The sequence below is a fragment of the Tamandua tetradactyla genome, chromosome 3 (assembly GCF_023851605.1).
Source record: "Tamandua tetradactyla isolate mTamTet1 chromosome 3, mTamTet1.pri, whole genome shotgun sequence".
In the NCBI taxonomy this organism is placed as follows: Eukaryota; Metazoa; Chordata; class Mammalia; order Pilosa; family Myrmecophagidae; genus Tamandua; species Tamandua tetradactyla.
The window spans coordinates 13,726,377-13,734,093 of NC_135329.1; the positions used below are offsets into that span (position 1 = coordinate 13,726,377).

General features: G+C 43.2%; 1 pseudogene; it reads right to left on the reverse strand.

Moving 5' to 3' along the window:
- Positions 1–1,427: 1,427 nt before the first annotated feature.
- Positions 1,428–3,027, reverse strand: LOC143675959 (heat shock factor 2-binding protein pseudogene; annotated as a pseudogene).
- Positions 3,028–7,717: the final 4,690 nt, after the last annotated feature.

Below are 7,717 nucleotides of genomic sequence, written 5' to 3' on the forward strand. Positions count from 1 at the left end.
CTCCAGTCTAAATCTCATTATCTGCCTAAGTTTGTTTACTAAATAAATGAGAGAACCTATTTATTTATGATGTAAATTTCATTAGAGGCTTGATTTATTTACTCTGTGTCTATCAACGTTCTTGCCACCTTTTCCAGCTTTGTGTCCTAGCCTGTCAAACCCTGGTATGAAACAACACAAATTAACTTCTGTCTTTCTGGATTTTGGCCCTGGAACTGCAGGGAGCAAAGTGCAAAACCAAGGCAGGGTAAGGTTAAGAGGGGTGGAAATTAAAAATGATCAGAATTGCTTTTCTGATTTACAGCCTGGTATGGTGACATCAGCCTAGATTTAAGGGCCACTGTTAGCAATGCTGCACAAAATGCATTGCTGTGATTATTATTCAGATGACATTGCATGCCATAACCTGTCTTTGTGGAGCCATGTAAAATATTTCCCTCTGGTCCCAATTTCAGAGCCCATGTGGTCCTATTATGCAACTAGTTTGCTTCTATCTTACACACAGTGTTAATTTCAAAACTGAAAGTGTTTCTTGCTCTGTGCTGGCTGCTAGGAAGCTTACGGCCAAATTTGTGGCTTTCCCTGTTAGGTCCATGGCACTACACAGCATATGCTTTGTAGTAAGGACATTGTTTTATATATAATATATATTATATTATATAATGCTAAGGACATTTCCAGGTCCATAGTAACTTTCTTACTCATACTTTCTCTTTTCCTTCATCTTTCTTAATTACTTGTAAGTTATTTGATCTTACTCAGTTATTCATATTTTTAAACACTAAATACTCTTTGGGATAAGGCAAGGCATAAATGCATAATGCTTTTTTTGGGTACTCATTTTAAGTGACGATGCAAAGACAGAAGTAAAAATCAAGTGTAATCCCAACATCTACAGAAAGTTGTGCACTGCTAATATTTTTCTACATTTTCTGTTACTCATTTTTACAAAACTGGAATCGTGCACTGAGCAAGTTTGTGTCCATTTTTCCACTAGTATGATGAGTATTTTTCTTTTTCTATGATATTGAATATTCTCTGTATTTAACAATTTCTTATATGGGAGGCTTTAGCATGTTTTCAGGGTTTTATTTTGTTTTATCTCTTGTTATTATAAGTAACATTGTGTTGAAGACCTTTCTACGGTATATCTTTGCTTGAGTTTTTAATTACTACCTTAGGATAGATTCCTAGAAAAAGAATTAGTAGATCAAAGAAAATAAACATGTTAAATGCTTTTAATACATATTGTACAAATATGTATTAAAATAAATATAATGGAAACTGATTTCCAAAAATATTTCACCAGTCTACATACCTGCTAGCCCCTTAGGAAGCATGTTCATTTAATGAAAACCTTGCTGACATTATTGCATTTTTATCATTAAAAATCTTTTGCTAATTTTGAAGTTGAAAACAGCTTATTTTTTTTTTTGACTCTGACCTTTTTTATTCAAAAAATAGAAGAAACACAAAATATGGAACTTTAAATGTCCAATGTCAGCCGAAGCAGCAGGCTCACCAAAAGGTTGTGAAGGTAAACATGCATTGTGCTCATGTGTGTGAGGGGGTTGATTATAATTCCTAGAGAAGGAATGACTTGTTTTCAAAAGAAAGGTGTCTCAAGAAAGCACTGACTAATGGAATGGATGGGTATTGAATCTCCCATTTTCTTGGGTGAAACTAAGGTCATAGGAGTCTACCAAGTAGCAACAGCCACCCGGAAAAGGTTCTTCCAGCAAGGGCGGAGGTGGGGCCTGCAGGGAAGGAAGGCGTCTTCCTCAGGCTGCCCTCTGGCTGCATCAACCAACCATCCGCAAGGTGTGCTCCAGGAGGAAGTCAAGCAGGAGACTCTTCAATCAGTCTGTCTCCTGCCAATCACACTTGGCTGTCTCTAATTCAGGCCTACAGTGATGGCTTTCAAAATACAGAGGGAGGGAAATGGGGGAGGGGAAAGGACACTGGTGATTTCAACAACACTCTAGGTGCTGAGCGCCCCTAGGCATTGTGCTCCAGACCTCGAAGATCTTCCAGGAGCTCCTGAGCCACGGTCTGCAGGTGTGGGTTGCGACTCTTGGCCATGGACAGGATGCGCTGTAGGGGCAGGGAGCTCCGGAACTCGGAAGCCGACTTCGAGAAGACTTCTGGCTCCAGTACCACGGACTGGACGAGCCGCAACACGTGGAGGCACACTTCTGCATCTGGGTCACTGAGAAGCCACCACAGCAGAGGGATGAATCCTGGACTCTCACTGATATACTTCAGGCCTTTCAAATTGATGCTCACGTTGTACAGAGACATCAGCATTAGCACTTTGAGTCTGGTGCACTGTCCTGGCTTCAAGTCCCGGAGAAGTTGCAATATTGTGTCCAGGAGCACACGGCTTGAATTAACCAAGAATTCACGGCCACAGGCAATGGCAGCAACATTTGTCACAATTCCAGCCAAAGCAAAAACAAACTGGTTTTCATCAGAATCCAGCTCCTTTACATCCCCATCTAGCGACTTCACAAAACTCTCCATTGTTTGACCAGTGATGTTGAAAAACTTCAATGCTTTATCTCCTCCCAGAATGGCTTTGACGACATCCTCGCTGCTGGAGACACCCCATAGAAGGGTACAGGCTGCTGCCCCCATTTCTGTACAATACTCCGCCTGCTGCAGTAGTTGTTGCTTTGCTTCATTCAGCTGCTGTCCAAGAGCCAGTTTCTCCTTCTTCTCTCTCATGCTATCTGCTTGCACAGTTTCCAGGCGAGCTTTAAAGTGTTCACAATCCATTTTCAGCTGCTCTAATTCTTGCTCTTTCCTTTCCAGATTTTTTTCTACAATCTCTAATTTCTGGAAGCTTTCCAGTACCTCCCCATTTAGTATTCTGGGTAAGAAGTCCCGTATTTGCATCACTTCAGTTGTTAGACGTTCCAGGTCCTTCTTCCTGACTTTAACGAATTCTTCTTTAGCTTCCACGTGCCGGCAGGCCTCCTCCGAGCCGCTCGCCTCGCCCATGGCCGCGCCGACCTCCCCTCAGTGCGCCTGCGCGGCGCCGTCTGCCGCCTTCCGTGGAAAGCGCGAGAACGCAGCCGCGGCAGATGCTCGGTACGGGCAGCCGTGAGGCTCAAATGTCGTGGCTTCTGCGGCCGCATCCTAGGCCTGGCAGGAGAGGAGTGAGCTTCTCCGGCTTAGCCCGGGCTATGAAGTTGCTAACTCTCCCTAGTGTCGCGCGCGCGGAGGCCCTACACTTAGGAGCTCGGCTGCACGGTGCCCCGTAGGTCGTGTGCTGAGCGTGTGGGGGGTTGGCTAAGTGGACCTAAGGAGTCCAGAAACTGAAAACTGACATCCGTCTCTTCCTGACGAAGATGCAGCCTTGGCTACCACGCTGCCAACGGTCCTGAATTTTGGCGACCGAAAGGCGGCGAAGGCGCGAAGATGCGACAGCTTGGCGCACCCAGGCGGGGCGGTTCGCGCCGGAGCAACAGCTTATTTTTTAATTTGCATTTTTAATTACTAGTAATCGCAATCCTTTTCCTCTCCTTATTTACTTTTCTTTGAATTGTTGCTTTACACCACTGCACATTTTTCTTTTGGGCATATTAGTGCTTTCCTTATATATTTATGTGAAGCTTTTTGTATGTTAAATACATCAGTTATTTTCCTGTTTATTAGTGAAAATATACTTGTGCTTCATCTTGTTTATAATTGTCTGATTACAGGATTCTTATAATAATTTCAATGGCTTTGTTCCATTTATTTTATTCTTTCTTACATTACAGGATGAAATAAATAACTGTCTAAATATGTTTCCTTTTAGGCTTCAAAGAATGCTTTGGCCTTTTAAAGTTAACTAAATTTAGTCAAAATCCTGAATTTATTTTGGTGTGTTTTGGGCTTCTACTGAAAGAGCATAGCCTGAACCCATGGGAAGTCATCCATCCTCGCGAAGATTTTCATTTTCTGGGGCTAGTGGTTCTGTTACCTAACCTGGGAAATGGGACTGCTTTTAGCGAACATTTAGACTGGCCTCTTAGGGGAAAATAAAGTCGGTGATAATTTATGCAATGTGATTGGGAGTGAAGCAGGAAGATTTATCCCCCCGCAATGCCACCTACCAAAAAACACACAGTGCCTCTGGCATCGAGGCACAGGGCCCCAGATTTCACCACCATTATAAATGCATCCCTTAAAACAAATACCATGAATAAAACAAATCGAAAGCAAAAACCTAGCCAGTAAAATCCTTGATTCAGTTCCCAGAGTTAGGAATGATTATGTTCCGAGACTTTTAGCAGAGAGCACCAGACTCAATGGAGATGACATCCAGGATGGAGGAGTGTGTAGGGGGCACCCTGGAGGTTGAGGCGGCCACAGCTTTACATGACTCTTCATCCCCCAACCCCTACCTCAGGGGATTGGAGCACAGCCAGGAGCCCTCACCTGACAGCCCTCAAGCCCCAGAAGGGCCTTTCTTCAAGGGGGGGTGAGTAGGCCACACCCCAGGGCAACTGGAGGGACAATATACTCTACTTCCCATGTATCCAGAGGAGGGACAAGATTTCCTGTGTCTCAGAACAGGACATGGAAACGGAGTCTCTGGCCTCCTGGTGCAGCAGGCCTGACATTCCCAGCAGCTGCTTGATATGTTACATCTCTCTTTCACTACTGGCTTGGGCTGCAAGCTTATTTTAAAGGACAATTCAAAGCACAGGTTTCCCAATGATGTGAAAAGCCCAAGGCGATATGGCCCATGCCTGTCTGAGCAATTCCTTCTCCTACCTCTACAAGAGCCAACCAGTTTCCCCCCCACCCCTGAGATGGACTAGTTGGAGATCCCAAGGTCCCAGCTTCTAAGAGCTACTTCCCTTTTCATTCAACCCCCTGCTAATGTGTCAACTCGATCGCCTCCTGCAAATACTTAGCATTTTGCTCTTGGTTTTCCTGAAAACGGGTAACTGTCAGCAGGTTCACACTTCTTTCTTTAACTTCCTTCACTCCTGATCTGCCATACAAATAACTAAGGGCCGGGTGATAGACATATTTTTAGCAAATTTCAAAACACAAACAAAGGTGAGAGACTGTGTTTATGCTGATATTCAATATTCTCTTATTACTAAAAATATACATTTTTAAAAAGACCAGCCTGCCCAAAGCAAGAATGTATGGAAATACCAAAATACTGGCTACACAGTGAAGGGCCTGGGGCAGGGAAGAGATGGGTAGACGGGTCCATGGCTTCCGGGGGAGGCCAACTCTCCCTTGATCCAGCCCTGCTCTCCATTCTTGAGCAGAGATGCCTCTTACTTCTAGTTCAGGAAGCCAGAGGATGAGTCCATACGAGTTGGGGCCAGGAAGCCTTCCATCCCACCACAAACAGATTGACTTTGGTTTGCTCACACAAAGGACTATAAGGAGGGGACCTGTTCTAGCTTGCTAGCTGCCAGAATGCAATATACCGGAAACGGAATGGCTTTTAAAAGGGGAATTTAATAAATTGCTAGTTTACAGTTCTAAGGCCGTGAAAATGTCCCAATTAAAACAAGTCTATAGAAATGTCCAATCTAAGGTATCCAGGGAAAGATACCTTGGCTCAAAAAGCCCGATGAAGTTCAGGATTTCTCTCTCAAGTGGAAGGGCACATGGCGAACACAGCCATTTTTTCTCTTATCTGGAAAGGCACATGGTGAACATGGTCAGGGTTCCTCTCTCATCTGGAAGGGCATGTGGTGAACATGGCGTCATCTGCTAGCTTCTTCTCCTGGCTTCCTGTTTCATGAAGCTCCCTGGGAGGCATTTTCCTTCTTCATTTCCAAAGGTCACTGGCTGGTGGACTCTGCTTCTCATGGCTATGTCATTCTGCTCTGCTCTCTCTGAATCTCTTTTCTCCAAAATGTTTCCTCTTTTATAAGACTGCAGAAACTTATCAAGACCCACCCAGATGGGTGGAGACATGTCATCCACCTAATCCAGCTTAACCACTCTTGAATAAATCACATCTCCAGAGAGATCTAATTACAGTTCCAAATTTACAATACTGAATAGGGATTAGAAGAAACGGTTGCCTTTACAAAATAGGATTAAAACGTGGCTTTTCTAGGGCTCACACATCATTTCAAATCAGCACAGTACCCCAGCTTGCCCAGAACAGTCCCAGTTTAAGCCTGTTGTCCTCTTTCATGCTTGAAACGTATCCATTTGGACAATGAATTACATGGTTACCCTAATTATTCGTGAAGAAAAAGCGAGGCAGGAATTAACCTCTCTCTTTTTTCTCTGTAGATTTGGGAATTGAGGAAAGGCAAGGAACATGCTATTTCAAGGAGTCTGCACACTTTTTCTGTAAAAGGCCAAAGAAGAAACATTTTAGGTTTTTTCAGGTCATACCTTGTCTGTCTCAACTAATCAACACTGTAGGAAGGTAACCATGGATTATATGGAAACAATGCACATGGCTACATTTTAATAAAACTTTATTTATGGACACAGAAACTTGAATATTGCATAATTTTCATACATCACAAAATTATTTTCTTCTTTTGATTTTTTTTCAACCATTTCAAAAAAAAAAAAAAAAAGCTTAGTTTGTGAGCTGGATTTGGCCAGCAGGTGGTAGTTTGCCAACCCCTGTGCTATTCCACCTGTTGGGTTCTTACTCTCTCTCGATTTTTAACATCATCCTCAACGTTTGCCTTTAGGTAGCCTGAACACTCACATGAGGTTTCAGATCTGTAGAGGTGGAAGAAGCCTTACCATCCAATTCTGCAGTTCTCAACCAGGAGTGGCAATAGGTGAGGTATGTAGCAAGCAATTTGCTACTGATAATACACCGCAGAAACTTGCAAGTGATTTATGTGTGTTGATAAATTAGAAGGGATCCAGCGCTCTCACTATAATAATGCTGTTCTCCCTCACTTGCATTCTGATTCACATTTTTCTGGTAGAGAGAAAGGCTCTGCTGTGAGATGCATGACAAATGGAGTTTACAGGCAGGATAAACCACCAGGGAAGTCCCTGGAGCTGCATGACAAGAGAGGGTGGAGAACTCTAACCTAGTCCAACTTCATCTTTCTTCAGGTGGGGAAAAATCTTACAGCCTTCAAGGTGGTTACCCCGAGTTTGCACAATGAGGAAACTGAGGGGCTCAGAGTCACATGACTTATAAGCAATAGAGCTGGCACTGTAACAGGTATTTTGAGTCCTGACATTTGTGGGTTATGCTATGTCACACAATCTTGAGTGTCACAGGTTTTGCAGACACCTCAAATATTCAGGCTACTGCCCTCACGCTGTGACTATGACAATATCCCAAAGCATGATGCTCTACCATTATTGTGCAGAGCTGATGCTTCTAGCATAGAAAGTGCAGTATACCCATTTTGTGGATGAGTAAACTGGATTTTCAGAATATTAGCTAGATCAAAAGGATCTCATCAGTATTCTGAGAACAAGCATTAAGTATTTTTATAAAGTCCAGGAATTCTACAAACCAGGAATTGTTTATTTCTCAGGCCAGGTGAAAGCTCTTTGGAAGAACAGAAAGTAAATAGGAAAGTACATGGAGTATACTTGTTGAATTGCCCATCTGGAAAGGCTAAGTCAGCAAGTCAAGCTCTCTATACGCCAGGGAATAGGACATTATTGAACATATTATGGGAAAGTCATTCCTGGAATATCATCCAGCTACAGTCAAAGTCAGCTTATCTGGCTTGTCATCAAAATAATTTCATCA